Source organism: Rhipicephalus sanguineus, chromosome 1 (genome assembly GCF_013339695.2).
Source record: "Rhipicephalus sanguineus isolate Rsan-2018 chromosome 1, BIME_Rsan_1.4, whole genome shotgun sequence".
Classification (NCBI taxonomy): Eukaryota; Metazoa; Arthropoda; class Arachnida; order Ixodida; family Ixodidae; genus Rhipicephalus; species Rhipicephalus sanguineus.
The window spans coordinates 274,002,775-274,017,784 of record NC_051176.1 but is presented as its reverse complement, the minus strand read 5'-3'; positions in this window follow the sequence as shown (position 1 = coordinate 274,017,784).

Below are 15,010 nucleotides of genomic sequence, written 5' to 3'. Positions count from 1 at the left end.
AGTGAAGCTCTTTACCAAAAACTGAATATGTTCGTCTCTTATATAAAGTTTTCATACGCATGACACTGTGCACACGCATCGTACATCGTGGATGAAAACGTATTTCACCAAAACCAGTCTCAGAGAAGTTTAAATGGCATCATATACAGGACACACAGGTAGCACTACTAGTCTAAACCACGTACACTTGCTACCTCAAATTGGGATCCCTGAGATACATTTAGTATGATCCTTTAGGCAGAAGTTAAGTGCGTGCAAGTTACATATTAAGGTGACTCTGAGTATGCTCTCATGGCGTATATAATGCAGGAAGTACTGCCTAATACTGCTTAAGGCAAAGTGCTTGTTCAATGTGAACCTTTTCAATTAGCAAAAGCCTACAGGTCACCGGGCCTTCTTTGGTTGAAGTCTTTGTTGGTTTAATACTAAGAATACCAGAAGTTCAATAACGCACACCTATGACAAATGAAGAACAGTGTTCATGAAGGCATTTTATGACAATATGAACGTGTCTTTGTTGCCACTGCGAATGTGCTGCTACAAAGGTTAAACGAGTAATTTCATGCTGTGCTTAGCCACACCTAAATAACGTCATTCACTTACTCTAGGACATCCTACTACAGCCCACCTTGTAAAGTTTCTGGGTAGCCAAACCATGAATATAGACAAATATTTTTCTCAATACTAAACTCACTTCTGTCGAACTGAATCACTTGCAACCATCTTTGTGTATATAGGTCTCTTACCTACAGTAGATATGACGACTACGGCTTGACATACTACTCACTTGTGAGTACACACACTCATTTGAAAAGCATGACTGTGACTACGAGTGAGTGATGAGGGGCATGAGCAAACCTGAGTATGAACGTGAGTGAGTACACATCAGAGTGAGTTGGCGTGAGTATGAACGTTAGTGAGTAGGTGTGAGTATGAACGTGAGTCCTCATAGATGCGTCATTGATGAACACGGTTATGTGTGCGTACACATCCCTTGTGCCTTCATGAGTAATTCTTTTTCTGATCACCTTCCCACTGACTGTAGGGCAGCAAGTCAATTCAACCTGGTTAACCTGCCTGCCTTTCTTTCGTCTTTTACCTCTTTTTATTTTCTCTTTCATTTTATGTACCCTTGTAGTATAAATAGGTATTAATCATGTGCATCAACACCCAGGGTCTATAGGAAAGTAGAGCAGAGAGGCAAATTTGCTTCATATATCTGTATTTTACAGTTGGCTAGTTGATAACTTGCATGAAAACTGATAACCAAGCAGCTCGACATGCGGTTTGGGATCTTCGACAGTGAGCATCAGTGTGATGATGCGTATGTGTTATTGATCACTTGAGATTTGAACAGCATTCTTACTTATTAGCACATACGACAACATGTAAAAAAAAGATCAGGCACTTATTCAGCTGTATAACCAGCTGATGACAAAGGTATTACAGTAGTAGGATCAGATGTGCAACATTGTCACTCTTAATGAGAGCAGTGAGCTTTCTCTTCTACAGATTTGTGTACATCAATACTTCCTTTATGGCTGAACTATGTAAACACATGTGTGCTCTTAAACCCTTTTGAGGAAATAAATGGTTGAGAGTGAAGCTTTTTGACAAAAACTGCATACATTTGTTTCATGAAGTATTCATATGTACAACACTGTGCGTATGTATATCACAATATGTAAGAAAATGTATTTAATTAAGACCAGTGTCTCAGAGAAGTTAAAATTGCATAATATAAAGAGGACATACAGGTAGCACCACTAGTTTATGAACGATTTACACGTGTATACCTTAAATCGTGATCTCTGATATATATTTAATGTGGTCTTTTAGGCAGAACTTAAGTGTGTGCAAGCAATATTAAGGTGACTATGCTCTTATGACGTACACATATATATAAATGAAGGACAGCCTAATACAGCTTCAGAGAAAGTGCTTGTTCAATGTGAATCTTTCCAAACAGCAAGGCCTGCAGGCCACTGGGTCTTCTTTGATTGAAGTCATTGTTGGTTTAATACTGAGAATACAGGAAGTTCAATAACACACAATTATGACAAAAGAAAAACAGTTTTTGTGGAGTCATTTTATGGCAAAGAGAATGTGTCTGTTGCCAGTGTTCATGTGCTACTACAATGGGTTAAACTAGTAATTTCACGCTGTGCTTAACCGCAGCTAAAGAACTTCATTGACTTACTTTAAGGCATATTACTTTCAGCCCACCTTGTACAGCTTCTGGGTAACCAATCCATGAACATAGACAAACATTTTTATGAATACAAAACTCACTTTTTTTGAACTGAATCATTTGCAAATCAATGCGTATACAGGTCTTTTACCTAGAGAAGATGTGAAAATCAGCTCGGCATACTCACATAAGGATAGGTCGGCAAACTCACTAATGAGTCGAGTCAGACTCAGATCGAGCCATGAGTCTGAGTCTGAGTGAGTCAGGCTGAGTAATATTTTTGTGAATCTGAGACCGAGTGAGTCCAGTTGAGAAAACCTTCAGTGAGTCTGAGTCCAGTGAGTCTGGTTTAGAAAAATTTTGGTGAGTCTGAGTCCGAGTGAGCACTAAAGGCAAAATATTCTTGGTGAGTGAGCCTGAGTGAGCTCCACATTTTTTGCCGAACTATGCTCATGAGTATACACACTCACAGTCATTTGAAAGGTGTGAGTGTGATTACGAGTGAGTAGCAAGGGGCTTAAGCAAACCTGAGTATGAGCATGAGTGGTTACTCATGAGTGTGAGTCGGTGTGCAGTATGGATGTGAGTGAGTACAATGAGTGTTAGTCGGTGTGAGTATAAACATGAGTGAGTACTCGTGAGTGTGAGTATGAGCCAGGGATGAGGGATGTGAGATGTGTGTATGAACATGAGTGAATATTTATCGGTGTGAGTAGGCATGAGTGTGAGTATGAGTGAGTGTTGAGGGGTGGGGGTAGGCATGATTATGAACATGAGTTAATATTCATCAATAAGAGTAGGCATGAGTGAGTGTTGACGGGTAGGATTAGACGTGAGTGAATAGGCATCGGTGTGAGTAGGTGTGAGTAAGAGTCGTCGAGAGGTGTGAGTAGACACCACGTGAATACTCATTGGTGTGAGTAGCCGTGAGTCTGAGTATGGGTGAGTGTTGAGGGGTGTAAGTAGACGTGAGTATGAACATCATACCCTACAAACGGCTATGAACATGAGGGAATACTCAAGTTGGGTTATATTTTTGTGCTGGTAAGTCTATTTGTGTTTTTCTACTTTTGCATATATATCATTCTTATTCCTGCAATAATTGCTGTGCCTTGTTTGTTTATTGAAGCCTGCATATGTTTATTTTTTAATCGCCATAATATGATCTTTTAATATTTTAGTGTTCAGAAATAAATAAATAAATATTCTGCATATTTCATAGAGAAGCTTATGCGCTAAAAATATTTTCACTTCTGCCGTACAAATGTTTTCCGCACATGCGTATCACACGAATGGGTTCCGCTCAATTCCACCAGTGTGCCCATGCATCCTCCTTATCATATGCGTGCGCACAAGGGGGGGGGCAGGGGGGGCCGCCCCCCCTATTCACCTAAGAGGGGGGCCGCAAAGTCAGTTCCACACAGTGACATAATAGGGAAGGAGGCACTGCGACTCGGGGGGGGGGGCGCAATGTCAGCGCCCCCCCCCGAGGGGGCGCTGACATAATTGGGAGGGGGCGCTGCAACGAACCTTCGCCCCCTTGAAGGGGAACCCTGCGCATGCCTATGCTCCTTATGCAGAAGACCATGCTTTCCATATAGTCCTTATTGCCACATGGGCATTTCCATAGCAGATACGGATTCCGTTTGTTCTTTCCGTATGCCCATGCGGTTTCCGCACGTTCCGTATCATAGTTTCCATATATTCCGTATCGCCGCATGGGTCTGTCCGTATAACAGATGCGGATTTCGTGTGTTCCTTAAGACTCTATCCATACACCCGTACGGAATTCCTTATGTACCATATGTTACTTTCCATATCTTCCGTACAATTTCCGTATGCATCCGTATACGTCCGCACAAAATCCATATGTTTTATATGGAAAATATATGGAATCCGTATATTTTCCGTAAGATGGCATATGGATTTTTTCAGTAGGGGCCATTAAATTTCGAGGCTATAACAAGCCTGTTGTGGGTTTCCCCTGTATGCAAGGACATATTCCACACGAAGGCTCGGACACAGCAAACGTTTAGAATATATTTTAATTCACTTCCAAAGTGTACCTAAATGCCCATTCTCCCGATCGAAACCCATCGCTAGCGCGCCAACTCTGACGTAGATCTGTAGGATGGGCAACGAAAGTTGTAGTGACGTCACACCAGATCTGCTGTAGTAACGTGAGTGACCTCCTGACCTCCGCCACTTCCGCAACGTACGTACCGGCTGTAGTGAACTAGAATATATTCCAATTCACTATAGTACCGGCAAAGCATCGGTTGCTACATCACTCGCCGAGTTTCGATAGCTTCCTGGCTAAGTGCGTCACAGCCTTGTGTGGTCACGTGACCACGCCTCCTACACTTCTACGTCACTGCCCAACCTCGGCGCCCAGAAACCGAAACCGAAAGTTGTCCACATCAAACAGTGATATTAAATTATTTAGCGAGAATACATGAATCTTGGTGCGTGCATCATGTTTCCTGGAGCTATAGTAAACGCTTGCAGCAAAGAACGCGCAAGCCACAAATTTAGTGGCACCACCCCTTTAACATTTACAGTCCACCTGGTCCACCCCGACACAAGCCGAAATTTGGTCCACTTTTCCGCAAAGCGTTGAGCATAGCGGACAGACAGGCTCCGGCGACCATAGGCGCATCTAACGACGGGGGGGGGGGGGGGGGGGCAAGGGGGGCGCTAGCCCCCTTTATGAGAAATGTTGGAGGAGTGGAGCCCCCCCGCTTTCGACAGTGGTTATTGTCGGCTGCAGACTGGGTAACTAAGAAGTCCGGCAAAGTTTTACTTGGACGCAGCAATAACGTAATTTTGTAATAAAATTTGTGCTACGATTCTGCTGTGACGACTGTCCTCCGTGTGTCATGACCACTCACTGTAGGGTATACCTGCGGTGCGGGCCGCCTATTCTACGCTTGTGCGTCTTGCGCTCGAGCATTGCAGAGGAGGCTATCGCTCAGCAGGGGCTCCATAACATTACAACAATCTGCCATGATTTTATTTTGTCCTGCCTCGCCTGAAATTTAAGTAATCCGCGACGCACATATGGGCGGGAACCAGTTAACGTTTCATCGCCCGATCAAACGCTCTCCTTTTTCAGGAAATTCAGTTTCTTTGAAAACGAATAGCATCACCACTGCTCCATATTCAAGCTGCTGTGAGTTGATGATCGTGTAGAAGTGTCCAGTATTTCAGTTGTGCCTAGCCAGGACAGTACCAGCAACATTTGAGCAAATGATGGACTCCCTACTCTGGGGTTTCAAATGGTCCACCTGTGCTACCTCGACGATGTCGTCGTTTTTTCACCTACGTTCACAAGTCACCTGCAACGCTTGACGGCTATTTTGCAAGCATTTCGCAACGCAGGTCTTCAGCTAAGCTCTTCGAAATGGCTTTTTGGCCGCCGATAGATCACAATGCTTGGCCATCTTATTGATGCTGCGGGTATACCACCTGACCCTGCAGAAATACGCGCTGTTACGAACTTCCCAACTCCGCGTTTTTCCAAGGACGTTCGATCGTTTTTTGGCCTATGCTCGTACTTTCGCCCCCTTTCTTAAAAAATTTGCAGTGATAGCGCGGCCCCTCATACGCCTCCTGAAAAAGGATGTCCCCTTCTCCTGGAGTCCTGCCGAAGCGTCGGCGTTTTCCCATACCGTCGAACTACTCACTCCGCACTCTGTGTTGACTCATTTTGACAACTATGCGCCCACCGAAGTACGTAACGATGTGGTGATCATGGCATCGGCGCTGTTTTCGGCCAATGCCAACGTGATCAGGATTCTGTTATTGCATTGCATGCTGACGATGATGCCTCCTTCCACGTGCCCACCTATGGAATATGCTCAAGAAGCTACATATTTCCAGCGCCGATCATGCACGTGAAGTTCCGTGCATTCGGTTAACCGAGTCGCAGGCGGGCGAACAATCTCGTTATGATAGCCGTCACAGAAACACCCACTTTCTTCGGATTTCTTGTAGAACACCGTGTCGGGCTTTCTGAAAAACTTCTGTTCCCTTACACCGGACAATACCACACATGCCGCCAAGTGGCCAACATGACGTCTGAAATCCGACCATTGTCTTCATCCCTGTCGACTTCACCCCGCACCGACATCGTTCACCTTGTTCGTAATAAGTATTGAGGTTTAACGTCCCAAAACTACGAATGATTATGAGGGACGCCGTAGTGGAGGGCTCCGGAAATTTCGACCAAAGGTTCTTTAACGTGTACCTAAATCTAAGTACACGGGCCTCAAGCATTTTCGCCTCCACCGAAATGCGGACGCCGCGGCCGGGACTCGATCCCGCGACCTTCGGGTCAGCGGTCGAGCACCATAACCACTAGACCATAGGGCCGTAGGCAGAACTTTTTTTCGGGGGGTGGGGGGGGGGGGGCACCTCCTTGATCCGACATTGGGTCTGGGCAGATAAGATGGGGTTGAGTGTCGCCTTGTGCTCTGTATCCCATGGGGAAAATTAAATTAGAGGGGGGGGGGCACGGGCCCAGGGTGCCCCCCCCCCCCGGCTACGCCACTGCTAGACCACCCTGGCGGGTGACCCCGCTGATGCATGTGTATCATGAACATTCCCACTATCGTCTTGGGTGCATCAAGTCAGCGCATGCTTTCGACGCCGGAGGGTAATGTTATGTGCCGCTTATCTAGTGGACGAGAGAGAGGTTTACATGCTGCATTTATAACGTCTAAGGGCTTGTGCGCAATGCAAAAAATTCTCCACATGGCACGCTCTCACTAAAGAAAATGAGTTTCGAAAATGGTCCAACCGACTTACACAAACCGAAGCCTTGTGAGTGGTTTCGCGGTTGGTAGTGGCTTCATTGACCGCAAACGGATAAAACAAATTTTTCTTTCTCACGCAGACTTATGACACAAAATCCATCTTACACACTCACTATACAGCAGTTTCCTTAATGCAAAGTTTCTAAATAATGGTCGCGCGTTTACGTCCGCGGCAGCTGCTCGCACTATCCTCATGGCCTCACATCAAATTAAATATTCGCAGTAAATAGAACCTTTTCGATATTATGAAGCGTCAACACACTTTTATTCATGTTCGCAATCCCAGGCCACGATGACAGCAACCGCCTCGTGCGCGCAGCGCGCCAAAAAACTCCGTTGCCACCGGCGCCATCGAAATATGGCCGCACAACTCACTTTCTTGAATCTAAAAACGTTGCTTTCTTGTGGCTAACTCCTGTACAGGCTCGCTAGCTTTTTGCGCCTTCGACAACGTCACGAGAGCGCGCCATGTGATGTGATGATGATATAAGCTCGCATAGGCGCGCCATGACACGTATGACAGCGGCACATGAAGGCACCAAGCGTAGCCTCGGTGATCGGATCAGGCAGCGCACCAGAGCCCATCGCGGAGGCCATGCACCAAATACCGCTTGGGAGGAGTTTCGGCGAAATATTGCGTTTTGGAGCAGGATGGCGCAGCAGAAGCGGAGTGGCGCAGCGTGGCGCAAATGCCGCAGCACTTCCACCCCTGGACACACGGGCGCAACTTTCAACACTTTATTGAAACCCGCAGAACGGAATATATAAGGGAACACGTGACCTTACATGGCGCTGGCACAGGAGGCAAAATAGGACACAATCACTGAAGTCGCAGCTAACATAATTCTTTGGAAGATAGAGCGATTGACGGCTTTGGCACCTATTTATCACCTAAACTACCTATCTTTTTAGCCTCGATTATTTCACGTGGGAGTTTACTTCTGCTTCTTGAGACAATGGTGCATTTCTTAAAGACTGGTATGCAGTTCATTTCCACAAGGTGATCTACACTTCAGTCAGCAGTGGAAATAATACCAGGATCATCACTGCCATCACACTTTTTGCAATGTACATCTAGGAATCCTCCGTACTTCTCCCTCAAATTTTGACAATGTTCTCTGAGGCAATCGTTCACACACCTCCCACTTTGTCCTATATAATTGTTTTGCCACATTAAAATAGATAAGCTATACACGACTGTTTCTGCACAATCGACGAACTTCTCTTTATGCGTCTTCTTGCACACTGAATTGTGAGGGGCGCTGGGGTTCATCATTCTGCACAGTTTCTGAAGTTTGTCAGGAGCAGAAAAAACGACTATGACATTCGCCTTGTGCCCTATTTTTTTTTTTTAGTCAATGTGACAAAAGCCATGAACCTATGGAACAGCAAGCTTCTATGCGCCAATAACAGCCTCGTGCCAATAAACCATGCCTCCCGTATGACTCCGCCCATTCAAAAATAGTTAAGAGAAGCATCGTCAAGTTATGCCTTTCATGCACTGCATAAATCATGTCCGGAACTAATGGGCGTCAGTTTCCATGAACACCTTGGCTATCTGACTCCGCTTATATCCCACTCAGTTACTAGTGTCGCTGAAGGCATCCTGCAAGAGTTCGTCAAAACAATCTGATGCATTGCAGACTGATACATTTTGCGGAGATGTCACGCAGACACGTCCCATTCCTTGGGCAATTAAAGTTCGATGATGTCTTCTAAGCTGTTAATGTAGACTGTCTACGATGCTGTCCAGAATTGGAACACAGCCATGTGGTCTACGTTTTTATATACATGTACTTCTAAAAACTCCCAGGAGGACATGAAGTCCTCCTGGCAGTTTTTTACTTTGGGACCCCCTTCTGTATAACACAGTAGACTTTCTTTAAATGGAACCTGAAGGGAACAGGGAAATATGTTCCATTTAACAGGAGTTCCATTCACTGAGATGAACAGGGGCACAAAATTCAAGTACAAAACCAATCACATCAGGGGCAGTTGTTCCATTTCAGCAGCAATTCCGTTTAAGAGATTTCTGTTTACTGAGAGACTACTGTATTCACTTTGTAATTGTATCAATGCCTTATTAATAAATGAATCATTGAAAAGAAAGAAACCCTCCATTTTGACCAAACAACTTTTGTCGCCTATAATATCCAAAATTGTAATGCCCTTAGATCATACATAAAGAAGAGCATAACATGAAAAATCTAAAAATTATCACATGGACCTATTTCACATTTAAAACAAAAACAATAACCAACATGGGGTATAATATTCAAGAAGCATACAAAACTACTATTATAAATCGGCCATAAAGGTCAGAGAGACAAAAAAAAATAGTCAAATTACACACCATTAACAGATATTTGGGGTCATAATAAGGACTACGAGCATAGGTAGCAGTGTTCAAACAGATTTTACAGGCAAAAATTAAAGCATTTTTTAAAGACTTTCCATATCCCTCTCAAAGGTTTTTCACAGATGCAGAGCAGCATCAGAAGTAGGAATTTCTTGCTATAACAATGTTCCAAAACAGCATAGATAGTTAAATTGCATAATAAATTAAAACATTAGACAAGAAATGTCCAGTCTTGATCACGTTGAGTTCCTAACGTGCACAAAACTTCACAACATTTAATTTTTTTATTTATTTTTTATTTACATAGTTCCTGCAACGCCGTAGTGGCATTACTGCAGGGGGGTATGCATACAAAGTCAATATGGTTGATAATATTTCTGCGATAGTACACCAAAACAAAGTGGAAAATTGAATTATAACAACATATAACAATTAAAGCCCGCAAACAAAAATATTTTAGCATAATATGGCACGTGGCAAACAGGTACAAAAAGTGAAATACTCATGTCACAATTTCACAACGATGAGAAAAAAGCACTGTTGTCACTCAAGTCTACTATATCTTCGGGAAGTTCATTCCAGTCTCTAATTGTTTTTAAAAAGAAGGAGTTGGCAATAGTTGTGGTTTTGAATGCGTATTCTCGTATTTTATGTGTGTGTTGGCATCTTGTGGAACGATATGTTGGTGCTAGTAGGTATTCCGACTTATCAATTCCTGTTAGGTTATAATACATACTACTATGCAGAAGTTTTAATCAAAGTTTCAGTCTTCTAGATTGTAGAGTTTCCCAACTTAATGTGGCCTTTATTTCTGATATACTAGCGAATGGGTCGTAGTTGTTGCTGACGAAACGGGCTGCCTGGTTTTGAACTTTTTCTATTGTTTCTGCAAGATACTTTTGAGCTGGGTACCAGTTAACACAAGCATATTCAAGTATAGACCTCACATGCAGGAAGTAAAGAGTTTCTGTTACCTCTTTTGTTGCACAATGAAAATCCCTGCGAATAAGAAACAACATTCTACTAGTCTATAAGATCATTTGGTCTATGTGTCTGTTCCAATGGAATGATTCTGTTAAGTAAATTCCTAAATATTTACACTCAGGTACTTTTTTGACTGCCTTGCCATCAATACTGTATGTGCGCTGGTTTTCTGAAATGTTTTTTGCAAAGCTGACGTGGTTGCACTTCGGGATATTTAGGCACATATTCCATGTGGAGCACCAACGTGTTACTGTGTTTAAGTCATCTCGCAATAATTCAGTGTCTGCGATTGAAGTAATGAGACGGTAGATGACGCAATCATCTGCGAATAATTTTATGCAAGATTTTATGTTATCTGCTATATCATTTATATAAACCAAAAATAACAGCGGACCCAGAACGCTATTTTGTGGCATGCCTGAAGTCACGTTTACATATGAAGACGTTTTAGAATTTAAAACAACACACTGTTTACGACCACTTAAGTAATTCTAGAGCCAGGCTTGCAGCTTAGCATTAATATTCAATGAAGCAAGTTTAATATCTAACAGATTATGTGGGACCGTATCAAATGCCTTGTGAAAGTCGAGAAACAATGCATCAACAATGTTGTTAGGGCCAAGCGCAATCAGTATGTCGTGCTGAAATTCAGTTAGTTGCGTCCCGCATGAACGACCCTGCCGAAATCCATGCTGGGAGGTGAGCGAAAAAATGTGTAGATTCGAGATATTGAACAATGCGCTATAAATAATGTGCTCTAATAATTTGCAACAGGTTGAAATTAAGGATATGGGACGATAATTTTGTAGATGTTGTTTGCTTCCTGCCTTGTGCACAGGAACCGCATTTGCTGTTCTCCAATCCCTCGGAACCACGCCGGTTTCTAGAGACAACTTATACATTATGCCATAAATATTGTGCAATAATAACATGACACTTTTTAAGTACATGAGATGATATACCGTTAGGCCTGTAGCCTTAAAGGTGTAGAGTATGCAGCAGACTATCCAAACCAGTAATATCAATTTCAATTTCCGCCATTTCATTACCAATATTTTTAGAAGATAACATTGACGAGTGTTCAATCCTTTTTGAAAACACCGACTGAAAATAGGCGTTAAATGCTTCAACTTTCTCCAAGTCATCCGTTATAGTTTTTTTCCTCAGTAAGAGGTCAGGGATAGCTGCGTCATCTTTTCTGTTGTTCTTGACGTACTTCCAAAAGAATTTTGGATTACACTTCAGGTCTGTGTTTACTTGTCAAAGAAGATATGTTTTGCCTGTTTCAGTTTTAACTTCAGCTCTTTGTTTACACTTTTGAGCTTTGTTCATGTACTGCTGTTCTGTTTTTAAGAATGTTTTTGTGGGCATTAGCTGCTTTTCTGAGAAGTTTGCGTATCTTAGAGCTGAACCAGGGCTTGTGCTTCTTTTTGCATCTTAGATACCTCTAAGGTACGTGCATATTCACCAGCTCTGTAATCTTGTCACGTAAAATTTGCCACAATTCATCCATGCCACATGGACTCCGATATGCATAAAAAAGTGGGATAATACAAGACCAGCTCTTCGGAAATGGCGTCAAAGTCCCCTCTGTCGTACATGAAAACACTGCGAGGGGTTGCGTACACGCAGGTATTCTAGAACATTTAACTCTGCAACAACGGAACTATTATCACTAATTCCTGGACATACATTTGTGTGAACAATAACATTTCATCATTGCTTAGTAAAAGATCTAGTAAAGCGTTAAACCGTGTTGGTTCGTTCACATATTGCTGTAATCCATAGACGCTCATTAGTTCTGAAAAGGCAGAAACCATTTCGAGTTTTCTGTGGGGCTACACAGTCGGAATCTCATTTCATATCGGGCAGATTGAAATCCCCTCCTAATATTATGCAATCAGATATTTGCGATAGCATGTCGGAAAGTTGAATTAACGATTCACTGTTGTGGTCAGGTGGGCGTAAAACGATTAAAAAAACGATGTTGTTACCCTGGGGAAATTGGACGCGGCACCATACTGATCCAGTTTCATTATCAAAAACAAATTCTTCGCTGGGAGGGCTACTTCAAATTAAAGAAACACGCCACCACCATGCCTGTTTCTACCTTTACGGTACACTGTAAAACCTGGCGGAAATAGTTCTACATCGGATACTGTGTCGTCAAGCCATGACTCGGTACCCATAACGATTTCTGCTTTCACCGTTTCAACTAAGATTGTAAATTCATCAATTTTATTTTTTAGGCTTCGACAAATGACCACCAACAATACTGGTGCAAAGCTTTTTCTGATGGTATCTTTTCCCTTTGTTCTTAAGCTAGAACGCTCTCGTCATTGCCGCCCAGATATCTGAGCATGCGCCCGAAGAAGAACTGATTGGTGCATGTCAGTATCCCAGGCACATGCTTGTCCATTGATTACCAGCTTATCGTAACTTAAATGCACTCGATTTTTCTTGTCCAGCTGATTTTCTTTACTGTACTTCCAAAGCTGCCGGCGTTTTTTTTTAACTGCCTTGCTGAAGTCTTCTGATACGCTGTATGACACCCCCTTGAATCTGGATGCGTTTCGTAGAACAGATTCTCTTTCTACCCTGAAACGCTAGCAATTATTCGATGAATTCTTTCTGTTTTTTTTCATTTATTTACCCTAAGGGCCCGAAGTGGGCATTACATAGGGGGGTGTTACAATTCATATAAACATCCAAAAAGTGTAAATAGAAAACAAAAACAAAAGAATAGAAGAACATCCTGAAGAGAAAATTTGCTAGTAGTACGCTACTTGTCGACTTACATCATGGCACAGCATTTCCTATGCTATACAAAAAATACACTTACATAAACAAAATAAGCAAAAATAAACAAAAGAAAAGAACAAAAGAACATTCTGAAGAGAAGATTTGCTAGTAGTACGATGCTTCTCCTCTTACATCATCGCACAGCACTTCCTACGTTATACAAAAAATAAAGTTACATCATATGACCTGCATATTCAGGCATCGACAATATGGCAAGGAAGCGTTTAAAAGATTTTAAGATTTACTTGCTCCAAACGCCTCATTTAGAGTGACCTTGAATGCAGAGTGGTCAGTTATTTTCGGCTATATTACTTGGGAGACTATTCCATTCTGAAATGGCTAGATGCAGGCATGAAACTGTAATAGGTTAGTACGTGCAAAAGGTTTTCACCTCAAATTTGTGATTGATGCGTGGAAAAATCTTTTTGGCGGGTAAGATGTGAGCTGTACTTGGTTGGTGGAAAAGCTGATGGAAAAAAGGTTAACAGGCATATTTCCTTCTCGTCTCCAATGGAATGAGGACCGAGGGTCACACTTTATTTTTGCGATGCTTAATTGCTGTGAATAATTACCTGTAATAAAGCGCGCTGCCTTGTTCTGCAAAGATTCTAATTTGTTAATAAGATACGTCTGGGTGCGGGTTCCATATAAATGAGGCGTACTCAAGTTTCGGGTGAAGTATGGTAGTGTATGCAAGGAGTTTAGTGCTACTGTCAGCCTGACGAAGCGTACGACGAAGGAAGCCAACCGATTTACATGCTGCAGAAACAACAAAATCCACATGATGTTGCCAAGACAAATTTGGGGAAAGATGAATACCTAGATATTTAAACGAATGTGTACTTTCTAAGGCTTCACCATTAAGAATGTAAATTTTCTCTGTAATTTCTATAGAGGTGGTAAATCTCATAGCTTAGTTTTAGTAGTATTGGCGCTCATTTGCCACTGCAAACACCATCTTCAATCGTATACAAGTCTTCTTGTAACTTGGCACAGTCATCCTTACACCTTATCTGTCGGTACAAGACGCAGTCATCGGCATATAGCCGGATTTGTGAGTTTATACCTTGATGAATGTCATTTATATAAATGAGAAATAGAGTGGGTCCTAAAACAGAACCCCGAGGCACTCTGGAGCCAACATGTTGAATGATGAACAGACATTGTCAATCACAACGGCTTGCCGTCGGTTACTTAAATATTCTTTGACCGAGTTTACTACTTTGCGTTAATATTAATCAGCTTCATTTTATATATTAAGCGGTTATGGGACACATGGTCAAATGCTTTGGTGAAATCAATAAAAATGGCATTGGTTTGTATAAGTTCGTGAAGGTAGAGGTTAATGTCTGTAGTCAGTTCAAATAGCTGAGATTCGCACGATCGGCCATGCTGAAAACCATGCTGGTTGGGGAAAAGAATGGAATTGTTTGTAATGTACTGCAAGACACGTTCAAGTAGTTTACACACAACAGACGTTAAAGATATGGGTCTGTAATTGGTTAGTTTGTTTTTGTCACCACTTTTATAGATTGGTATAACATGTGCTAATTTCCAGTCGTCTGGAATTTTGCCAGTGCTAAGAGACTGCTGGAACAATAGCGTCAGTATAAGAGCTAGCAGAATTGTGCGTCGTCATTTTTAGTAGCTTAGTACAAATACCGTTAGGTCCTGGACTAGAAAAAAATTTTAAACGCTCGATAGCTTTAGCAATACCATCACAGGTCACAGTAACACATTCCATAACTGTTGAAATATGAGAAAACTTTTGTGACATGTTGAGGGGTTTTTCTTCATTAAATACACTACTAAAAAAGTCATTAAAGCGATCAGCAACATCACTTGTATCAATTTCAG